Source organism: Solanum tuberosum, unplaced genomic scaffold (genome assembly GCF_000226075.1).
Source record: "Solanum tuberosum cultivar DM 1-3 516 R44 unplaced genomic scaffold, SolTub_3.0 scf00236, whole genome shotgun sequence".
NCBI classification, from domain to species: Eukaryota; Viridiplantae; Streptophyta; class Magnoliopsida; order Solanales; family Solanaceae; genus Solanum; species Solanum tuberosum.
In genome coordinates, this window is record NW_006239160.1 from 282,076 (window position 1) to 306,174 (window position 24,099).

Sequence of the window (24,099 nt, forward strand, 5' to 3'; positions counted from 1 at the left end):
TATCCTCAAAAGAAATAGCTAGGGAAAGGACCAAAATGCCCTTAATAATTCCCGGACGGATTTCCTTGTCAACTGCCCAACTTTCAAAGGGGATATCTCACTTATACAAACTCGAAATCGAGCAAACTTAGTGGCGTTGGAAAGATAGTTCCACGAACTTTGCAACCATAACTGGAACTCCACCTAACTCATCCTGAGCTAGAATTTATGGCTGTTCAAAGTTGGCCAAAAATTCACATTTTCTAGATTTTTAAATTCTTTCCAAAAATGAAATTTTCCAATTCTAAGCCTCTTCAAAACTATTTCAAATTGTCGGAAGTTACACTTAAGTTCGGCTAGAGCCATTCTGTAAGGAGGAATTTAAACGGGATAGGTGTCTGGAAGGAGATCTATTCCGGAGTTGATTTTCCCTTTCTAGAGGAACTCCAGGAAGATCTTCTAGAAACACTTCTGGAAACTCATTTACTACCGAAACTGACTCAAAAGTTTGGATTTCAGACTTTGAATCTTTAACCCGAACAAGATGATAGATATACCCTTGGAAATCATTTTTTTTGCCTTAAGGTAAGAGATAAATTGACCTATAGGCACTGAGCTACTACCCTTCCACTCTAAGACTAGCTTGTTTGGAAACTGAAATCGAATGATCCTAGTTCTACAATCAACTAAGGTATAACAGGAATCTAAACAATCCATGCCTAGAATTATATCAAAATCTATCATTTCTAACTCTACAATATCTGCTGAGGTGACTTTCTGAGAGACTGTGATAGGGCAATTTCTGTATACCCATTTAGCTATAACTAGGTCACCAACTGGAGTAGAGACTGAGAAGAGTTCAGAGAGAGTTTTTTGACTGACACTGAAGTTTACTACTATATAGGGAGTTACAAATGATAGTGCAGCCCCTGGATCTAACAATGCATAAATATCTAAATGAACGACTTGTAACTTATCAGTGACCACATCAGTAGAATCTTCCTGTTCCTGGCGATCCTGGAGAGCATACAACATGTTCTGGTACTGACCACCTTATGTACTAGACGAAGCTCCCTACTTAGTTAGGTGACATACTGGTGCTACTGGAGCTGTAGACTGCGCCATATAGTTGTTACCTCATTTCCCCTACATGGGAGAAGAGAAATCCTTCAACCTATGGCCAGATTGACCACAACCAAAGCACCCTTCCTTGCCAACAAGGCACTCACCCGGATGGTTCTTACCACACTTTGGACAAGTTGGGAAGGTCATGTTACCTGAAGCATTCCCCTGAGACCTAGAGCCTGATGCCCTTCCTTTTTGATCCTGTTGAAACCTAGGGGATGGAGCACTAGCGGATGAAGGTGCTGGGGATGTAGACCTCTTCTGAAACTAGGAGTCATTCCCAACGCCCGACTTTTATTATGAGTTTGCATAGTTTCTTGTTCTGTTTTTTTGTTATCGTTAGCCAATTCATTAAGCTTATATCCCTTAATCTGTTGAGCATGAGTCATTAGTCTGGAGATATACATATCTCTTAGAAGTATAGCATTCCTACACTCAGTCTTTACCCAATCGGATAACCCAAACAAGAACTTACTCATTTGTGCCCTTAAATCGGCAACCTTGTGTGGAGCGTGCCCAGAGATCTGGGTAAACTTCAACCCATATTCTTGGACCGACATTGACCCCTGCTTCAAGTTCATAGACTCTTGTGTCTTAACTTCTCTCAATTCCCTTAGAAAGAACTTGTCTAGGAAAGCTCCAGTAAAACAATCCCAAGTCACAGGAGCTGCATCTGCACCCATGTTATCTTCCTACTAAGTGAACCAGATATGAGCCACATCCTTAAGTTGGTAGGATGTCAAATCAATACTCTCAGTTCCAGTCACATGCATTAGTCCAAGAATTTTCTTAACCTCATCAATGAAGTTTTGTGGATCCTCACGAACCTTCGACCCTACAAACTTGGGTGAATTCATCTGAACAAAGTCTTGAACAATAGCTGCAGTTAATCCATCATTTGTGTTTGTAGGAACTGGGACATGCTGATTATTTTGATTGGCCACACTCCGAGCCAAGAGCATGATCGCATTCCAAAATTTTGCATTCATAACCTTATGGTTCGAGAATAGGGAACTACGTTAGTATTGCATGCATTAGCATTCTGTTTGTTAGCTCTACGAGGAGGCATTATCTAAAATGCATAACGGCGGATTAGAAACGAGAAGTTGGATCATACCTACGCACGGTAAGAATAGCAAGGAAAGTGAAGTTTTTCTTAAGACATTTCGTAGCCTCCTCCTAATAGATGTGGCGCGCTTCACACCCATGATAGTGACTCTACTTGACTCAAACATCCTAGGACTCTTGAACCTAATGCTCTAATACCAAGATTGTCACGCCCCGAGGCTACCCCATTGACATAACATGTGACCTAGGATCACGAATGACCCCAAGCTAACCCTGTGTCTGGCATATATGAATAACTGAATAAAATATGTACTATGTGGAAGCTAAAACACTGGATAACTGAAATGGGGAAAAGTCTAACTATTCTGAATATGTAAAGCATACTAAGAGTTTACTGATAACTGAAAAAATCACCTAACAACTCAAGCTGAATCTAATAATATGTTTGAAAAGCCTAGAGTTGAGTTGTTGGGACATGCCCCCCATTCAACTCTTACAACCCGAAAACTGAATATAAATACTAAAATGAAAAGCATGTCTATTGTCCTCGAAGTATGAAGACTCACCACTGAAGCTGCTGAAAGCGAATCAAGAATCGATCTAAGCGTGATCCAGATGCTGAGTACCTGAACCTACATCATGAAAATATGTAGCGTAGAGTATGCGTCATTATTTGGAATGTACTGAGCATGCAACATATAGATACTAAGCTCAACAAATATTATATATATATATATATATATATAGATAAAAGCTGAACAAAGCATAACTCTGCAATGACATAAACTGAGCAAGAATGTAAATACTGAAACATCACTGAAAAGCTAAGGTGAATGCAATGACCATGACATGCGAAACTGAATGTTTAAGTATAAATTGAAAACCTGGTTAAATGCACTAGGAGTTTGACTGTGGGAGCTACTATTAACCGACATAAACCACGTGAGCTAAAAGCTGAGTCTAATGTATACGCCCTATTGAGAGGACCCAATATACTTGCTAAGGGTATAAAGGCGTGGCTAGCGTGATCACTAACTCTGATGCCCAACAGAGGGGACTTATACTCATATGTGATCATGTAGTTCTGGGACTATGAGGGTACGCTGAACCCTTGCCCAACTCGGTGCTAAGTCTACTACCAACTGAATAAGTATATAACACAAATGTAACTGAAATACTGAATAGCTCAAAATACTGACATGGAATCTGATAATGTAACATTTATATACTAATAATGTAACATTCGAAATCTAGAGCATGATTATCTATTTAACTGACCTACCATGTATAATTTGTGAACTAAGAGAATTTATACAAACTAGGGTTCTGAGTTTCATACAAGGAATTAAGCAAACTTCGCAAGAAATAAGCGATTTCGATTTAGGATACTACAACAGCTAGATCATAGTAAATATCCACGGGTTTAGAAACCCTAGGCCTAAACAAGATATGAGGAATAAAAGAACTGACTGAATTTTAGAGACCTAGTGCATGAAAGGAACGCACTATTGAAATCCCACATACCTGGTGACAAAATCTACAGAGAAATCCTTTGATTTCAGTGTTGGAACTTGAAGAAAACCTTATGCATGTTCTTGAGAGGATTGGTCAACTCTCTTCTTCTTTTTGGTCTAATTAAGATTATTTTTGGAGAACAATGGTTTTAGGTAGGTTCTGACAAGATTATTAGGCTTAAACTGTATAAAACGACATAGTTTAAATGCCCAATGCATAAAGGAAAAGACCAAAACGACCCTGACATAAAAGTTGCAAGGCCCATCCACGAAGCCATTGACGGACCATCGAAGGGACCACGGTCTGTCACATGGGTTGTGGCTCTGGGCCAGTATCTACTGGTCTCGGGTAATCCCAACTGCAGTCCACTTCACGGACCGTGTGAAGGACCATGGACCATAAAGGCCACTATGGCCCTTCACTTGGGGATGGGGTCTACTGGTTCGACTTGACAGACCAATCCACGAGCCATGTGAAGTTCCACACACCGTCAAGTGGCCCGTGGTTCTTCCTTTGAGCCATGGTGGTTGCCTAAGCAGAGCTGGGATGTAAACCACGATAAGGGTTACAAGTTGTGGTCCTGCTCACGGCCCGTGAACCCCTCCATAGTTCACTTTTTTCTATTGTTTAGTCAAAGCTGATTTATGAGGTGTTACATGTCACGCCCCGAGACTACCCCCGAGATGCGGACACGGGACCTAGGATCACAAGTGACCCCAAGCTAACCCTACTCACATGATCAGGAGCATACTAAAATAATAATAACTGATGCGGAAGCTAAATCATAAATAAAATGAAAAGGATGGGGATTACCCATATACTATAACTGAGATAAATGAAAATTGATGAGTTTAATACAAAGAAGATATTAACTCAATACTAAGCTGAATCTATCTATGTCTGAAAATAGTCTCTAACTGACTAGAAATGTTGGGACAGGCGTCAGCTAAGTCTAGCAAAACTGAAACTAAAGGACTAAAAATAATACTGAAAAGAGACTCATGACTATTGTCCTCGGAGAATGAGGACTCACAACTGATTATACTAAACTGGAGATCGGGAACCGATCTAAGCGTGATCTGGATGCTGAGAACCTGAACCTACATCACGAGAAGATGTAGCTCAGCTATGCATCAGTACTTGAAAGGTACTGAGCATGCAGGATAGAATACATCTGAAATAACATATGACTGAACAAAGAAAATAAGCAATGATATAATTTAAACAGGATATAGATACTGAATGCTGAGATAACTGAATGCAGTGACCAATTTATAACATGATGAAACTGAATATTGACTATACTGATAAAGTGTAACGCCTCAAACTCGAGGGGCTCAACTGTCTCCTAATGCCAAAACTCAAGCCCGAGCCGACCCTGCTGAACCATTTGCTACTAGCGCATGATAGCCACACGCAAATCAAGAAAACAAACAAGTATATCTCGGCTTAAAACTAAGCCCTCGGCCAGCAAGGACCCTGTCAACTGATCTATAAAAGAAATAGCTACTCCTAGGAGATCATATAAATAAATAGCTAACTAGCACAGAAGTTCTGATTCGTCGAGGCCACCATGATATCTATACCGAAACTAAACGCAAGTATATATCAATACAATACATCAAATAGCTCACACGTTTCAGCAAACAAACAACATAGGCCAGTATTGCCATACCGTAGCTATACACCCCACACACTAGTCTGCAAGCCTCTAAGAGTAGTAAATATTAGCGGGACAGGGCCCCAGCCTACCCGTAAAGAAATATACAACAAAAGGTAACAAACCTCCCAACTCTGGCAGCTCCGGAGGAAAGGGGCAAGCCAACCGGATAAAAGTCAATCTTGATACTGAGTAGGTCTACTCGGTCGTCTGTCAGGACCTGCATGCATGAAGGCAGCGCCCCCAGATAAGATAAGTGTACTGACCTGCTCCTAAATCTAAACTTATCAAAAATAATAAAACAACAACCTAACCAATCCCCCATAAGCTCGGCAAGTACAAACAGCACACAAAACCACTTACTCAGGCCCCTATAAGCTCGAAAGGTGCCACTCAGCCTATATACCCCTATCGATAGTCCCCTAGCCCTGTAGGCAGTCACATAGCCCTCCTAGGCATTAATATAGCCCTGTAGGCAGAACATAGTTCTCTTAGGCATCAACGTAGCTTATGGACAACGCATAGCCCTCTTAGGCAACAACATGGCCCTGTAGGAAGCACATAGCCTTCTGAGGCATCAATATAGCCCTGTAGGCAACTCATATCCCTTCTAGGCATCAATATAGCCCCGTAGGTAACTCATAGCCCTTTTAGGCATCCATATAGCCCTGTAGGCAAAACATTGCACTTTTCGGTGTAGATCACATTCCTGCAGCTAACCACAATACCCCAAGGGCAACAATAACAATTCAATCGCTAAAAGCAAGAAATTTAGTTATAATCAACCTATACAAATAACCTCTAAGTCATGTCCAACATAGGGACGCTGCTAACTGAATAAGAATCCCGACAAGGGAGGATTATATCAACTCGAGCAGCCAACAATCAACAATCACAGCTACAAGTATATCAAGGATAACAACCCAAATACATTGTTTCTAGGCTTTAAGGAACATGTCGTAAGTATGGAATAGCCTTAACATACCGTTTTTGCTGAATTCACGTGTCCTAATAACTTTAATCACAACCCCATTGATACTACAACAAGGCAGGATCATAATCAACACAAAAGAATAGAAGATACAAAGAAAATCTGATAAAAGATATGTATTTCCATCGAAAATTGTTATTTGTGACTTATAAAGCCTAGAGTCGATGAAAGAAGGGTCTTACCTTGATTATAAATTTGTAATACACCTCAAAACTTTAAAATATGCCCAAACCCCTGCTGTCTACATACCAAAGTACGATATGCTAGGAAATCAATAAAACAAATTATACCATGTTGATGAGTTCAACGTGTAGAACAACTTTTGTCAAGGACTTAAGTCACGAAAATCAGTAACTTGGCTTGTCCTTGAAGTGGGTTTTGTAGGTTTTGTGAGTTTTCTGGTTCTTCACTAAGGAAAATGAAGGGAAAATGAAGAAAAGTCGAAGAAGATGATATATATAAAGTTCCACCGACCTAGGGGACCCACCTCACCTGCCTGCTTGCACAGTCTTGCGAAAATGTAAATATCTCTCCATTCTGAAGTTGTATGAACAAACAGGTTGATGCGTTGGAAACTACACTCGTAGACCTTTGATTTGATAGGTTGGGGGACTATAAATCTTAATAGATTGGGAGAAAATGTCTGAGACATTTGACCCAAATTTCAGATAAATCTTTAAAAAGGAATTTTACGGTAACTTTCGCCAACTTTTATTTTGCCACTTACCTAACTTCACTTGAGATACAACACTTGAAAACTTAAAATATCACATAACACATCATTCTTAATTTATTACCCACCCTCCTGGTCTTTCCACGAAGATCTGAGTCAATTTATACGTTTCGAAAAGTCGGGGTGTTACATAAATAGTCAATGCAATAGAATATGACTGAACTGTGGGAGCTACTAATAACCGATAATAAAATCACATGAGCTAAATGTGGAGTCCGATATATACGCCCCATCGACAGGACCCAATATACCCTGCCAGAGGTATAGAGGCATGCTGGCGTGATCACTGAAATAATTCCCACAGAGGGAACTTACAACCTACGTGGCTAGTAGTTCTGGTACTATTTGGGTACGCTGAACCCTAGTCCAACTCGGTATTATGCTAATCCCAATGGATTAAGTGAATAACACATTATGACTGAATTTATTTAAGTTACTAGATAGCTCAAACTGAACATGCAAAACAGAGAATGGAACAATTAATGTGATAATGATGCATTCATAAAATTTGAGGCATGTATAACTGAATACTGAAATATCTAACCTAGCATGTCTAATTCAAGAACTAAAGAAATACATAGCTAGGGTTCTGAAATTCATGCAATAAACTGAATATTAACATACTAATCTGATTTGGATCATTCTAACAGCTAGGACCCAACAATTCTAACATTCAAGAAACCCTAGGTCTATCATAATAAGGGAATCAAGAAACTAACTGAAAACTAGGGACCTAATGGGTGAAACGAACCACTAGTGAAATCCCACATACCTGGTGATGAATTTCACGGAGAAATCCTTTGATTTATGAGATGGAACTAAAGAAAACTTGTTGCGTTCTTGAACTACGGTTCTTGACTTCTTTCTCCTCTTAGCGTTCTAATTTTCTAAGTTTTGATTAATGATTTGACTTAGGTAAGTTCTAGTTATGTTTCTAGTCTTAAACTGACTAAAACCTCATAATTTAGGGTCTAAACGATGTAGCTTAGGGGTCCTCCAAAATAGGAAAAGGACCAAAACAACCCTAACTTAATTTTGGCGAAGCCCATCCACGAAAGGAGCGACGGTCCGTCGTTTGATCTACTAGCCGTCGTTTGGGTCCGTTGGTCGAGTCTGTTCGGGAAGTCATCACTAAAACGAGCATAACTTCTTACTCGAAGGTCAGATTTTAGCAAATTCAGTGGCGTTGGAAAGAGGATTTAATTATCTATCATATTATAGTTCATGGGACACATAATTAATTATTTGCTAAGAGTTATGACCATTTGAAGTTGACCCAATCAACAATTTTCCTCTAACTAGTTGCTGACCCTCATATACGGTCAGACCTACGGACCGTGCATTGAACGAAGGTCCGTGCTGGTCTACCGTAGTTCGTGTCAGAGGCTAGATAAAGGGGTCTTGATCCACACACACAAACCACGGACCTTGGTCTGACCTACAAACCGTGGGTCTATTTGTGGGTCGAGACTTAGCCGATTTTCTAAGCTGGATTTGGGGAGGGGTTGTAGTGGTGAACCAGGGATCACCAGCACGGGCCGTGGTCTGACCTACGGTCCGTGGATGCAGCTGTGGGTTGCACCTACAACTTATCAAAATCTGCATTTTGGTCTATCTAGGATACGGGGTGTTACACTATATCCTCCTTGAGAACATTCATCCTCGAATGAAGACTAAACTAGTTGAAATAGAGGGAAAGGGCTGCAATCTCTACCATTCAACACTGAGAACTGAATTTCTGACTGAACTGAGGTATAAGAACATGCAAATACGCTGAAAATGGAAGTACAAACTAAAGGAACATGATTATAAGACTGAATTTACGCATGAATGACTGAAAAACTGAAGAGGAACTATTACTTCAAGCTGGAGTGAAATCAAAAGGAAAGAGGTGAGGATATTTGGCTTTCATGGCCGCTTCTGCTTCCCAAGTGGCTTCCTCTACGGACTGACTCATCTACCAAACCTTGACTGAAGCGACATCTTTGTTTCTCAACCTTCTAACTTGACGATCAAGAATCTCAACTGGTACATCCTCATAAAAAAGGCTATCTTTTATAGCCACATTCTCTAATGGCACTACGGATGCTGGATCACCCACACTCTTCTTCAAAAGTGAAATGTTAAAGACTGGATGCACTGCTGGCAATTCTAACTCATAAGCCACTCTACCAATCCTTTTCAAGATTCGGTAAGGGCATACATATCTGGGACTGAGATTCCCTTTCTTGCCAAATCTCATCATCCCCTCCATAGGTGACAGTTTCAGGAAAACCCAATCATCAACTTGGAATTCTAGTTCCCTTCATCTCGCATCTGCATAAGACTTCTGGCAACTCTGGGCAGTCTTAAGTCTATCTCTAATGAGTTGCACTTTATCCATAGCATCAAGGACTGAATCTGGTCCTATCAAAGCTGCTTCACCTACTTCAAACCAACCAACTGGAGATCTACATCTACGCCCATACAATGCCTCATAAGGGGCCATCTGAATGCAGGAATGATAACTATTGTTGTAGGCAAACTCAATAAGAGGAAGGTGATTGTCCCAACTACCCTTGAAGTCGATCACACAAGCTCTCAACATGTCCACTAAGGTCTGAATGGTACACTCTGCCTGACCATCCGTCTATGGATGAAATGTTGTGCTAAGGTTAACCTGAGTACTAAGACCCTTCTGAAATGACTTCCAGAAATGAGAGATAAATTGATGACCTGTATCTGAGATGATAGACAAAGGAACCCCATGCAACCTCACAATCTCATTAATGTGAAGCTTGGTGTAATCCTCAGTCGAGTCTGTAGTGTTGACCGCCAAAAAGTGAGAAGACTTAATAACCCTATCAACAATCACCCAAATGGAGTCATGTTGTCTGCGAGTACGAGGTAAACGTGTGATGAAGTCCATGTTGATCACTTCCCACTTCAGTAGGAATGTCAATCTCTTGATTCATGCCTCTTGGTTTCTGATATTCTACCTTGACTTGCTGGCAATAGGGGCACTTAGCCACAAAGTCTGCTATATCTCTTTTCATACCATTCCACCAATAGGCTTCCCGCAGATCATGGTACATCTTAGTGGCACCTGGATGGATAGATATCTGGAGTTATAGGCCTATACAAGGATATGTTTTCTCAACTCGCCCACATTAGAAACACATAATCGACCCTAGTAGCGAAGCACACCATCTCCCCCTTGGGAGACACTCTCTGATTGTGAACTGCACCTCTTAAGTTCAAGCAAGATTGGATCACTGTCTTGCTTTTCCTTAACCTCTACTACCAAAGAAGATTTTGCCCTATTCTAAACCGTTAGACCACCATATTATATACTCATAAGACAAACTTCTAGGTGAGCAAGTCTTTGAACATCATTTGCTAGCTCTTTTCTTTCTTCCTCAACATATGCTACACTACCCATAGATAATCTATTAAGAGCATCTACTACTACATTCGCCTTACTCATATGGTAATGCATGCTCATATCATAATCTTTGAGGAACTCAAGCCATTTTCTCTGGTGAAGATTCAACTCTTTCTAGGTGAATACATACTGGAGGCTCTTATGGTCTATGAACACATCTATATGAACACCATACAAGTAGTGTCTCCAAATCTTGAGTGCAAACACCACAGCTACAAGCTCAAGGTCATGAGTCAGATAATTCTTCTCATGTACCTTAAGCTGTCTAGAAGCATAAGCTATAACCTTACCTTGCTGCATCAATACACAACCTAGGTCGACCATGGATGCATCACAATAGATCACATAACCATCTGAACCCTCTGGTAGAGTCAAGACAAGAGTTGTAGTCAACCTAGTTTTCAGTTCTGCGAAGCTTTTCTCACAATCATCTGACCATTGAAACTTGACCATCTTCCGGGTCAACCTAGTCAATGGTGAGGCTATGGATGAAAATATTTCCACGAACCATCTGTAATAGCCCGCTAGACCTAAGAAACTTTTGATATTTGTAGCAGAGGTAGGTCTGGGCCATTGTTTCACTGCTTCTATCTTCTGGGAATCTACTCCAATTCCTTCACTAGACACTATATAACCGAGAAAAGCAACTGACTACAACCAAAATTCACACTTACTTAACTTAGTAAATAATTGGCGATCTTTGAGAGTTTACAGGACAACCCTCAAATGACTCGCATGTTCTTCCTCACTTCTCGAGTAGATGAGGATATCATCAATAAAGACGATAACGAACAAGTCCAAGTACTACTTGAATACTCTGTTAATCAAATCCATGAAAGCTGCAGGAGCATTGGTTAGTCCAAATGATATAACTACAAATTCTTAATGACCATACCGAGTTCTGAAGGTTGTCTTCGGAATGTAACTATCTCTGACTCTAAGCTGATGATAACCTGATCTGAGGTCTATCTTTGAGAAATGACTAGCACCCTAAAGTTGGTCGAACAAGTCATCAATCCTAGGGATGGAATACTTATTCTTGATTGTGACTTTGTTCAACTGCCTATAGTCAATGCACATTCTGAGATAACCATCTTTCTTCTTTACGAACAACACTGGTGCACCCTATGGGGAAATACTAGGTCTGATGAAGCCCTTATCTAGAAGGTCTTTCAACTGGTTTTTCAATTCCTTAAGCTCAGTTGGAGCCATTCTGTAAGGAGGAATAGAGATAGGCTGGGTATTTGAAAGGAGATCAATCCCAAAGTCGATTTCCCTTTGGGGAGGAACTCCAAATAGATTATTTGGAAATATTTCTCGAAACTCATTGACTACAAGGACTGACTCAAGAGTTGGGGTATCAAACTAGAATCCTTAACCCGAACTAGATGACAGAGATAACCCTTAGAGATTATCTTTCTGGTCTTAAGGTAAGAAATGAATCGACCCATAAGCGCTAAGCTACTACCGTTCCATTATAGGATTGGTTCGTCTGGAAACTAAAAACGAACAATCCTAGTTCTATAATCAACTGAGGCATAATAGGAATGTAACCAATCCATGCCTAGATTGACAGTGAAGTCTATCATTTCTAACTCTACAAGATCTGGTGAGGTGACTTTCTGAGAGACTATGACAGGACAATTTATGTATACCCGTCTAGCTATAACTAGGTCACCGACTGGAGTAGAGAATGAGAAGGGTTCTGAAAGAGTTTCTGGGAAAACACTGAATTGGACTTCTATGTAAAGAGTTACAAAAGACAAAGTAGCCCCTGGATCTAACAATGCATTAACATCAAGATCAAAGACTCGTAACGTACCAGTGACTACATATGTCCGCCACCTGTACCAGATGAGTTACCCTGCTGAGTCGACCGACCTGTTGGTGCTACTGAAGTTGTAGACTGAGCTCTACCATTATTTCCTCCTTCACCCTATCTAGAAGGAAAATCCTTCAATCTATGACAAGACTGACCACACCTTAAACATCCTTCCTTACCTGGAAAGCACTCGCCCGGATGGTTCTTGTTACATTTCGAGCAAGTTAGGTAAGTTTTGGTGCCTGAAACACTACCTTGAGACTTAGAGCCCGACACCCTACCTTTCTGATCATTACGGAACCTGGGGGATGCAACATTAGCTGATGAAGGAGCTGGAGTCGAAGACTTTTACTAAAACTACGAGCGATTCCCACCACCCGATTTCTGTTGGAAATACTCATAGTTACCTGTTCTTTCTCTCTTAGTCTCCTTAACATATTCCCTAAGCTTATCACCCTCAACCTGCTGAGCATGAGTCATGAGCCTAGAGATGTTCATGTCTCCTAACACCATAGCATTCCTGCACTTTGTTTTCACTAAGTCTGACACTCCATACAAAAACTTATTCATCTTGGCCCTGTAATCAGCAATCATGTGAGGAACATACCTGGAGAGTTGGTTAAACTTGAGCCCATACTCTTGGATAGTCATGTTACCCTACCTTAAGTTCATAAATTCCTGGGCCCTTGCTTCTCTCAACTCTATGGGGAAAAACCTGTCCAAAAAGGTTTCGCTAAAACAATCCCAAGTAATAGGAATTGCATTTGTACCCCAGTTCTCCTTCCACTAAGTATACCAGCTATGAGCCACATACTTAAGTTGGTAAGATGCTAACTCAACTCGATCATTCCCAGTTACCTGCATCACTTCAAAGATCTTCTTGATTTCATCCAAGAAATTCTGGGGATCCTCACCAGTTTGCAATCTTAAGAACTCAGGTGGATTCATCCTAACAAAGTCACAGACCCTCGCTGCTACTGATCCAACATTTGCATTCATAGGAGCTTGAACCCGCTGATTGTTCTGGTTGGCCACACTCTGAGCCAACAATTGAATGGCGTTCCTGAACTCTGCATTAGACACTGCTTGATCGGGGAATGGAGGAGCTGCGTTTGCGTTCCTGGCATTTGCATTCCTGGCATTAGCTTTACGAGGAGGCATGATCATTGAAACGTACAACGTCGAGTTAGAATGGAATTTAGATCATACCTTATGCACGATAAGAGTACCAAGAAAATGAAGATTTCCTGAAACACTTGGTAGCCTCCCCTTTATTAGATGTGGTGCACTTCACACCCATGAAAAGAACTCTACTTAGTGTGGCTTTTCAGACATCCTAGGACACTTAAACCTAAGGCTCTTATACCAAGTTTTTCACACCCCGAGACTACCCCCGAGACGCAGACACTGGACCTAGGATCACAAGTGACCCCAATCTAACCCTGCTGGCACAATCATAAGCATACTAAAGATAATTATAACTGATGCGGAAGCTAAATCATAAATACAATGAAAAGGATGGAGAATACCCATATACTATAACTGAGATAAATGAAAACTGATGAGTTTAATACAAAGAAGATATTAACTCAATACTAAGCTGAATTTATCTATGTCTGAAAATAGACTCTAACTGACTAGAAATACTGGGACAGTTCCCATCTAAGTCTAGCAAAACTGAAACTAAAGGACTAAAAATAATACTGAAAAGAGACTTATGACTATTGTCCTCGGAGAATGAGGACTCACCACTGATTCTGTTGAACTAGAGATCAGGAACCGATCTAAGCGTGATCTGGATACTGAGAATCTGAACCTACATCATCAGAAGATGTAGCGCACGTATGCATCAATACTTGAATGGTACTGAGCATGCAGGATAGAATACAACTGAAATAACATAAAACTGAACAAAGCAAATAAGCAATGGTATAATCTGAACAGGATATAGATACTGAATGCTGAGATAACTGAATGCAGTGACCAATTTATAACATGCTGAAACTAAATACTGGCTATACTGATAAATGGTCAATGTAATAGAATCTGACTGAACTGTGGGAGCTACGAATAACCGATAATAAAATCACATGGGCTAAATGTGGAGTTCGATGTATACGCCTCATCGAGAGGACCCAATATACCCTGCCAATGGTATAGAGGCATGCTGGCGTGATCACTGAAATGATGCCCACAGAGGGGACTTACAACCTAAATGGCTAGTAGTTCTGGGACTATTTGGGTACGATGAACCCTAATCCAACTCGATATTATGCTACTCCCAATGGATTAAGTGATTAATACATTATGAATGAATTTATGTTAAGTTACTGGATAGATCAAACTAAATATGCAAAACTGAGAATGCAACAATTAATCTGATAGTGATGCATTCATAAACTGAGGCATGTATAACTGAATACTGAAATATCTGACCTACCATGTGTAATTCAAGAACTAAAGAAATACATAGCTAGGGTTCTGAAATTCATGCAATAAACTGAATATTAACATACTAATCTGATTTGGATCATGCTAACAGCTAGGAACCCAACAATTCTAACATTCAAGAAACCCTAGGTCTAGTCATAATAAGGAAATCAAGAAACTGACTGAAAACTAGGGACCTAATGGGTGAAAGGAACCCACTAGTGAAATTCCACATACCTGGTGACGAATTTCACGGAGAAATCCTTTGATTTCTGGGCTGGAACTGAAGAAAACTTGCTCCGTTCTTGCATTGAACGACGGTCCATACTGGTTGACCGTAGTTCGTGTCAGAGGATGGGTAAAGGAGTCTTGATCCATGGACACAAACCACAGACCGTGGTCTAACCTACGGACTGTGGTCTGACCTACAGACCGTGCGTCTATTCATGGGTCGAGACTTAGTCGATTTTCTGAGCTGGGTTTGGTGAGGGGTTGCAGTGGTGAACCACGGACCACCAGCACGGTCTGTGGTCTGACCTACGGTCCATGGATTTAACGTGGGTTGCACCTGCAAGTTCCCAAAAGCTGCATTTTGGTCTATCTAGGATATGGGGTGTTACATTACACATAATCGGCTTAGAACATGCACAACAAAGGTGCAGAAAGTTGTAATGGTGAGTATGAAATCTATGTGACTCAGCAGAATTGTCAAATCACCTAAATATGAAGTGATGGCAAGAGTCGGTCCTAAACTGCCATGTTTGATAAGTACCACATATGCTACTCCTTTCTAAGAGAACAAACTAGACTAGTAGCTAATGTCAACAACATTATATGTATATTAAGTTTAGATAATCTGAGATCACAGTCAAGTCAAATTAAGAGTAATAAAGTGTTAGGATTTATGCAGTTTAATTATTGACAAAGAAAGATGAAACACGTCAGTCAACATGGTCCAAAGGTACATTGTCACGAGCAGTTGAATTAGGGAAAACTTTCAAAATAAATAAGAAAAAAGTGTAGAAATCAAGAAATGGATAATGTTAATTTCGTGATAAAACACAAGAAAACAAACAAATGATGCATTGAAGAGAAAGAATCAATGAGCTTGATTTGAAGAAGGAGTCTAAAGAGGCAAGGAGTTTGAATTGAAGAAGGAAAATTGAAAGAACACACATGCAACTAGAACAATGAACTTGGAGAAACTACCCTTCAAAAAGTAGTTTTTATTTATCTTTCAACTCTAAGATCCTCTCATCGATTATATTCTTAATCACAAATCTCATAATCCTCTCCTCGATTGTATAGTTATCTGACAAAATACAAGCACACACCTAATTGGATTATACTGCCCTATTCAATGGATTCTATCTTGGGCTTATCTTTCCACAACAGCATTCCACCAAGGATCCATAAAAAAACTATGAAAGTGCAAGAGGAGAGTAAAACGTCAAGGAAAGCAGTCCGGGTCATTCAATGAAATATTATAAGTTCAAAATGTATCTATTCTTTCGGTGCACGGAGATGAAGTTAAAACATCCCAAACAAAAAAATAGTTTTAACCTGAAGAGATAAAGGAATCCAACATAGATTCAAATCCATTGGTATTTGACAAGAAATGAAGAATATTCATTGATAAAGAGAGGAAAGGAAATCCTTACGTGTGATGCCACTATAAGATTCAGGGAAAGACCTCCGGCTTTCAAGCTCATAAGAAATATAATGCAATTTGGATCGTTGGTAAATCTTGTAATTGCAGAATCTCTTGCAGTGATAGTCATGGATCCATCTAATTGACAACTAATGCCTAACTGCCAAATGCACACAAGAAATGTTGTTGTTGTTGTGACTACTGATGGAAATAATAGGGGTAGATGTGAAGGGGATAATGAAGACATGTCTTACCTTCTATAGAGAATAGTATATCAAATCCAAAAATGATATGAATTGGCTGAAGACTATTGCCTTTGCGGAACCATCTCTTTTAATCATGAACCTTATATATTCTCTCTTGATCCAATAAAACAAGCAATGAGAATGCTATTATAAAGGATATAAATAAGATTAAGACCACACCAATGATTTATTATCCATCAATTAGTTTCCACTCTATTAAGTGGGGGTGGTATTTGATGCAACATTTTCAAATATAAAGCTATGGTAAGATAAGATATAGTTATAATTGAAAAGTAATTGTTTACCAAAGCTTCTATTTTTGTGCTTGTCTAAAAATTATCAAGACAAATTTTGTTCAATATAAGGACCTAAATCCTTTGATAGTTGCTTTAGTTTTCTGATCATTTGTAGTGAAATTCACTTCAATTGATTTAAAACATGAAGGACTTGCAAAAGACATGTGTGCAAGAATTAACCTGCAATAATCAAAAGAGGTGCACATTTTTTATAGGAGAGTCGGTTTAAGTTTCGAATGACAACATAATAGCAATGAATTCATAGAATATTTCTTAGGTTGTCAATAGATGAGGTACGAGAATTTAAACCATCAAGTCCACAAATTTAATGAAAGTCCTTTAGTGTTATAAGGCATTCCTAAAAGCATTTCTAGAAAGAAAAAAAAAGGAGGTCTTTCCTATGGTACTGGAAAAGAATTTTTAGAACACATCGAGGATGTATATGTGGAAAACTATGACCACATTAAGATATGAAATATCCATCATATAGTATACGAAATATTAATGTAGTGTGAGTAGGAAATCCATCAAATTCAATTTTAGTGATGTATCAAATTTCGCGAGTGAGCTTATTCCTTTATTTTAAACTTTCTATTTCTTTCTTAGGGAAGTGGGAGAGTATGCACCTCACAATTGGATCTTCTACTGGACCATGACATAAACCGCATAGTTGTTCAACATTAGTTGTTCTTCCACTTCTAACCAAAGCAGAACTTGAGCATTCCACAAGGTAAGGATGATCAACTGCCAGTCAGATTAAATCAATCAAATATAAGAAAAAGTTTTCTAGTTATTACATTTGAGGTAGAATCATTCATAGATCATAGAGAGTCAAATTGCTTGCTTTAGTTAAAGAAGTCTGAACTATTTCTTTTTTTTAGGCTCAAGGGAGGATATATAAGGAAAAAGCAAGCCAAGAAATTACTGAAGGAATTATTATCTCCGAGTTCTAAAATATTGAAAGATTTAACCCATTAACATTAAATATTTCATTTCCATAATTTACTGATTTTACCACAATTAGTGTAGAAGTATTGAAATATTTCTTCTTAAGAAAAAATATTACATTAGATCTGATCCATACTTTAAAGGTTAACAATGAACTTATAACGAAGAATTTTATTCACGACGAAAACCAAATACAAGAAGGTACCAATACATTATAAAGAACAATTCAGTTTAAAAGCATTACATCCATACCTGTCGCATGCATGTGAGTAGATTAAAAATGTTATCATAGTTATTCATCAACGTACCCGGTTGAATGTATTTGTACCATAATACGTCAGGAAGAAACAATATAGTGATGAGAAAATGAATAATACACCACTTATTTTGACTCTCATTATTTACTTTTGTACAAGCTGAAATAGCTATTGTCGATTATTTTCCACGAAAAACTGTGTAAAGTGGTCATTATATAGGATTTCCAAGAAAGGAACATCTGTATGTTTTAAGGATGACTTAACACATAGCAATTCAATGAAACATATACCATGCAAAAGCATTTAATTAAAAGACTAGACAATAATAATACACAAGAAAAAGACCATGAGTTGTACCATTAAACAAATTCAATAAGAACATCACCATGAGTAGCGAATGGAGAGCAAAATAAAAAGGCAAAGATTACTTTCAAACAAGCAAGCTAAGGGTCTAGTTTCATAATTATTGACAAAAATATAATACGTACGTATTCAATTGTGCCCGACTTTCATCCCACAGTGATCTGTAGTAGTCTTCTTCTTTAACATCGAAACAATCTTTGCACAAGGTAACCTGAATAAGAAAGTACGTAACATTCTAAAGAGGAGAGAAAACAATTAATGACTCTAGAACTATATTAATGTAAAAAAAAACTTACGATCCTTGGAGGAAGTCCAAGATCAGCATCCCTTCCCTTTTTAGTACGTTTAAGCATTATGGTTTTTTAAATTTTGTGTTTCAACAAAACCATCGCATCTCGACCAAACCCATGATTCCCTTGAAATTGTATGGGTGAGGCAATATACTATAACATAAGATGTATCAACGTGTCCGTGTCAACAACAATATTGTTTATCAGAAATAACAAAAGGCATCAAAATAAGTATAGCAATTTGATAACTTACTTTATTCCACCAGCAAAAGTGTCGAATAGATTTGCGGTGGCAATGTGGACACTCGAATGGGCTAAAATAAATACCAACACCAAAGGGAGAAAATAAGAGATTTAAAAAAGGTAAAAAATAAAAAGATACTCAAGGAAGAAAGATTCCAACTGCCATTGAAACAGTAACAACAAAATCTCTGGTGAAAAATGAACAAATATAACAGAGTTAAATTAACACAAATCCTCAGCTATTTGTTTCTCTGTCCAACCAAGTTAGGTACAAAGATAAAAAAAAAAGAAACTTATAAGTCTACCTATTGTCGAGAGTTCTACAATCACATTCTTCGCAGAAGTAGTATGAGTAAGGAATGATTTGCAAGAAACGGACTTGTCCATAAGTAAGGATGTACTTAGTTCGGAGAATGAAAATATGAATTATGTTAGACACAAAAGAACATTAATCACAAGAAACATACAAGTGAGTACAACTCTCCTACACGGTTCTGGAGGGGAGTCCCACTTAAGTCCCACTTATAAGAAGATTCTAGCGTAAGAATAGCTCTTGTAGTGTCTCTACGTATATCTTTCACACAATGGGCCTGTGCAAAAAAAGTGAAATCCATTAGAAAACTGTGGATGAATGGTTTTTCAGACAAATCCTACAAATGCGAACTTTGAATAGACTTCTCAGTCAAAAAAACAAATATACAACAACCTTACCCTAACTACCCTTGTGAAGGTAAAGAGGTTCTTTTAGGTAGACTTTCAGCTAAAGTAAAGCATATCAAGCAAAACAAAATATGTAGGTCTAGTTATGCAATGATTACCTCATCCAAAATAATACGATTTCAATTCATAGAGTGCAAAATTATAATATTTTTCCTGTACTCAGTCTCCACAGTTGAGTAGGTAGTGATGACAAAATCATATTCCGTGAACCTGCCAATATTTCTTTCCCTGTTGGCACCATGATATACAAGAATTATTTTGCTTTCTTTTTTGGTGAAGCGGTCAATCTCGTTGACCCACTGAATCACAGCGACAACTGGACATATAACAAGGGTTCCTTCCACTGCTGGGAGAATATAAGAGGTAGGTGAGAGCAAACCAGAATCTGAGATTGCTTGCCCTATTTCACGTTTAGCAAGCACAAGATCTATGGCTTGAACAGTCTTCCCCATCCCCGTTTCATGAGCAAGAATACCGCCTCTAGCTATAGATTCCTCGTGCTTCAAAGCCCAAGCTAACTACTCTTTCTGGTACCTTAGCAAGGGAATGATCAAGTCAGATGGCTGCTCAGTTGTTTCAGTCATAAACTCATTTTGACAATTGAAGTCCAGATAAAGTGAATGGTTTTCTTCCATCCACCTATCGCTCTTTTCTTTCCATATATGCCACATCAATACAAGGCCACCGACATTTCCTACATCATTCATTACACCATATTCTTCAACCTACTCTTCTTTTATTTTAATACTCCATTCGCCCTTTGTTCTATGGATATCCTTCCTTTTGTTATATTGGACCAAACTGCTTCCGCAGTTAAATCAGTATCAACATATCCACTAACTTGGGCTTCATTCAACAAATTATTAGCTTCATCTGCATAGATGATTAAACCAACAATGACATAATTAATGTGGATAAACTATTCAATGCACATCCATATTTGTCTGCATGAACTTTTGTCTTAGATTAGTTAATACGTATCATCTATCGGCAAAAAGAAAGTCCCAACATTTTATTAAAATGTCATTGTAGTTGCAGCAATTAAAAAGGACCAAATTGAAGGCATATTAATATTGACATGAAAAATAAATGTTATATGGAATACCTTTGTTGCTGCTCCCAATGTAATTAGAATCTGAGGATATAAAAATAACGTCATCCTCATCAGAGCTCCTAACTTGGCGGCTTTGTTCTCCTAATTTAACTTGGCGGCTTTGTTCTCCTAATGTCACTCCTTTGACAGCTAAATCATCCCACTATTGGTTGGATAAATGAACTTCTGGCAAGGAAGTCATTTTTATGATTCTTTAATACATTTTTTTTTCTAGAAAAACATTTTTTTGATTGAATAAAACATGAAAAAATTGTGAATACCACCATAACAAAACACCTTTAAAATTCCATTTTACTCACATAATCGGTAAGATTCAAGCAAAACAAATAAGTTGTATGATCGCAAATAAAAACTCTAGGAAGATAAAAAGGATTAGTAAAATAAGGATTTTTCGAGTGAACCTTCGGTTGAAGACGAGGAAGGATGAGAATGGATTCTCATTTTCTACACAAATAATTACTAGTGGAGATTTGAAGAAAAAAAATAAACAACAATTGTAACAAGAGAGAGACAGAGAGAGAGAAAGAGTCTCAGTGTGTTGAGAGACAATGAGTAGGATTGTGCCACAAGAAACCAATTTATATAGCCAGAATCAATAATGATAAAGGGTGTGATGAAAATATTTTAACACACTTACCTTGTATTGGATCTTAGTAATCAAAAGTTGACAAATTTTTAAGTTGAGAGTGCTTAAGCCTTAAGCAAGCACTTACCTTATATTTGATGTTTATTTTAAGAAAAAATAATAATCTATTTATAAGTTTTGAAATATTAGATAACCAGACTATCATGCTACTGGCATATCAATAGGCTTTTAAAGTTATGACTAACATGCTTCAAATTGATATGTTTTATGTTATTGTTGTTACATATGATTTGAAAAAATGATTTTAGAACTAACATGAAAATTTCTTAGAATTATTGAAATGCAATGGTCCTGTCGAAATTGCAATATATAGTTCACACTAATTAATTAGAATAACCATCATATTTATTCTATAAGTGGGAAATTTCATAATTGAAAGCTAGATTATGATTATATCCATCCAAAGTTAATTGACTATTATAATTGTCACAGTCCGGCTTCTCGAGTCATGATGACACTTACTATAACCCACCTGCAGGAAAACCAACCCTTTACTCAGAATGAAAGGTAATGAATACTGATATACCGTGAGTTTACGGTATTTCTAATACATTTCACTACAAGTTGTGTGTGTCTAGGGTCCCTTTATTATTGTTTTTTTATGTGTTTTTATCATGTTTTGCAGGAAAGGTGTTCAGGCGCGGAAGTTTAGAGACAGCTGAAGGAATTGCAGAAAAGGGCATCCACGGACCGTAGATCCATCCATGGTCCGTAGGTTATGACCGTAGGCAGGCATGGTAGTGAGGACAAATCAGGGAAATCTGACCAAGTGTAGAACCACGACGCCCATTGACGGTCCGTAGACTGATCTACGGACCGTACTGTTGATCCGTAGAGTGATACTGCGAGGGTTCCAGTACCTTTTTTTCAAGATTCTAAGTATGGAGCTACGGAGGGGATTGACGGACCGTAGGTCGATCTACGGTCCGTGCTGCTGGTCCGTCGTTTGCTTCAGAGAAGCTGAGTTTTGGATTTCTAAATATTTTCTAAGTCCCGAGTGACGGAAGGGACTTACGAACCGTAGATCCATCGACGGTCCGTAAGTCAGTCTCGTGGATCGAAGACGCGTACCTGAACAAAACTTTCCTTAATTTGTATCCTTTTTTATTTAGGATTTGTTATCTATAAATAGGACATGTGAACCTCGTTTTTGGGGGTTAGACATTATTATTCTATTCTTGCTTTGTAACTTTGGAGATTAATTTGCAACCCGAGCAATTATTGATTTCCCAAGTTCGTTTTGAAGATTTTGGCTTTGCAATTCAAGTTAAATTTCTGGGTTTGTTATTCTCTGTACGTAAGTTCATGATTTCTTTATCGACAATTATGAATTGTGTTCTTGCCAAGATGAGTAACTAAATCCACAACTAGGGTTGTGGGAACCATGATCGATTAACAAAGTATGAATAGTAAATAAGCAATTCTTGACTAGTATTTTGCATGCATTGATAATTCTTTCGTTTAGAAGTCTTTTTAACGGTGGCCAACGTTAGAACTCGCCTTGTTACTACTTGCCGGACCAAGAAGGTAATTAACAAGAAAAGAATTATCAACATAGATTTAGTGTGATACTATCTAATAGGCTAGTGTCGATTGGTGCGAAGTAATAACTAAGCCAAACATCGATTATGATGTCTAATATGAGGTAAAGGTAAGGGTTAGTAAATTATACACACGTAGCCGGACCAAGGTGCGGGGTGAAATTCTCTAGATGCCGGACCAAGGATTTAGAGATACCTAACTTATCACTTTGCATGTAATACACTAGAAAAGGATTGCTATGACTAGGATTACTGCGTTACAAGATTGTGGGGAACACATATACCCTAGTTATTTCTCTTATCTTGATAACAACCTAAGTTGAGTTTGATTATTGATTACTTATTAAGTTCTTACTATTTGTTTTGCACAAACACCACCCCCCCTTTAATTACCTGTTTCTGGAAATAATTTGACTAATTGAATATAAATGTTGGTTAAAAGTAAAGTCTAAACCATTTTCCTCGTGGGATCGATCCCAACCTACAAGTTGGGTTCTTTACTTGATAACGATCGCTTATACTTCCTTAGAGAGGTGTAATTTGAGCGTATCAAGGCTAGATGACATCGATCGTACCCTGCGAGCATCAGTCATGGCCAAGAAACATCATGTGTCCTACACGCATTGGCCAACCAACATCGACTGAGGCCAGGCGATGTGATTTGTGGCCCCTGCATATCGGTCAACTAACGTTTGACATGGCCTGCCCGCATCATCCTTGGCCTGGACGCATTGGTCAGTCGATGTCGGACGTGTCTTGCCCACATCATCCATGACCTGCACACAATATACATAAGCAAGGAAGAATATTGACTTCAAGCTAAAACATACTTTATAAAAAAGATATGTTCATAATAGCTATTTGCAAATCAAATACAAATTCACATCATCATGAAGAATTCAATGAAGCTAAATCAAAAGACAATCAAGGACTTCCAGTTAATCGTATCGGAGGAAATCTAGATAAGGCAATTGAGTTACAACAGCCAAGAGTAGTTGATGGGGAAAACCGGGGTCTAGCTGAAAATCAATTGGGAGA

The 24,099-nt window shown here is 38.5% G+C and overlaps 2 pseudogenes; both read right to left on the minus strand.

Annotated features, from left to right (window-relative positions):
- Nucleotides 1-12,879: 12,879 nt before the first annotated feature.
- LOC102592043 (ATP-dependent helicase rhp16-like) lies at nt 12,880-20,467 on the minus strand (annotated as a pseudogene).
- A 3,208-nt stretch (nt 20,468-23,675) lies between these two features.
- The window catches only part of LOC102592372 (DNA repair protein RAD16-like), a 33,558-nt pseudogene continuing 33,134 nt past the window's right edge, over nt 23,676-24,099 (minus strand).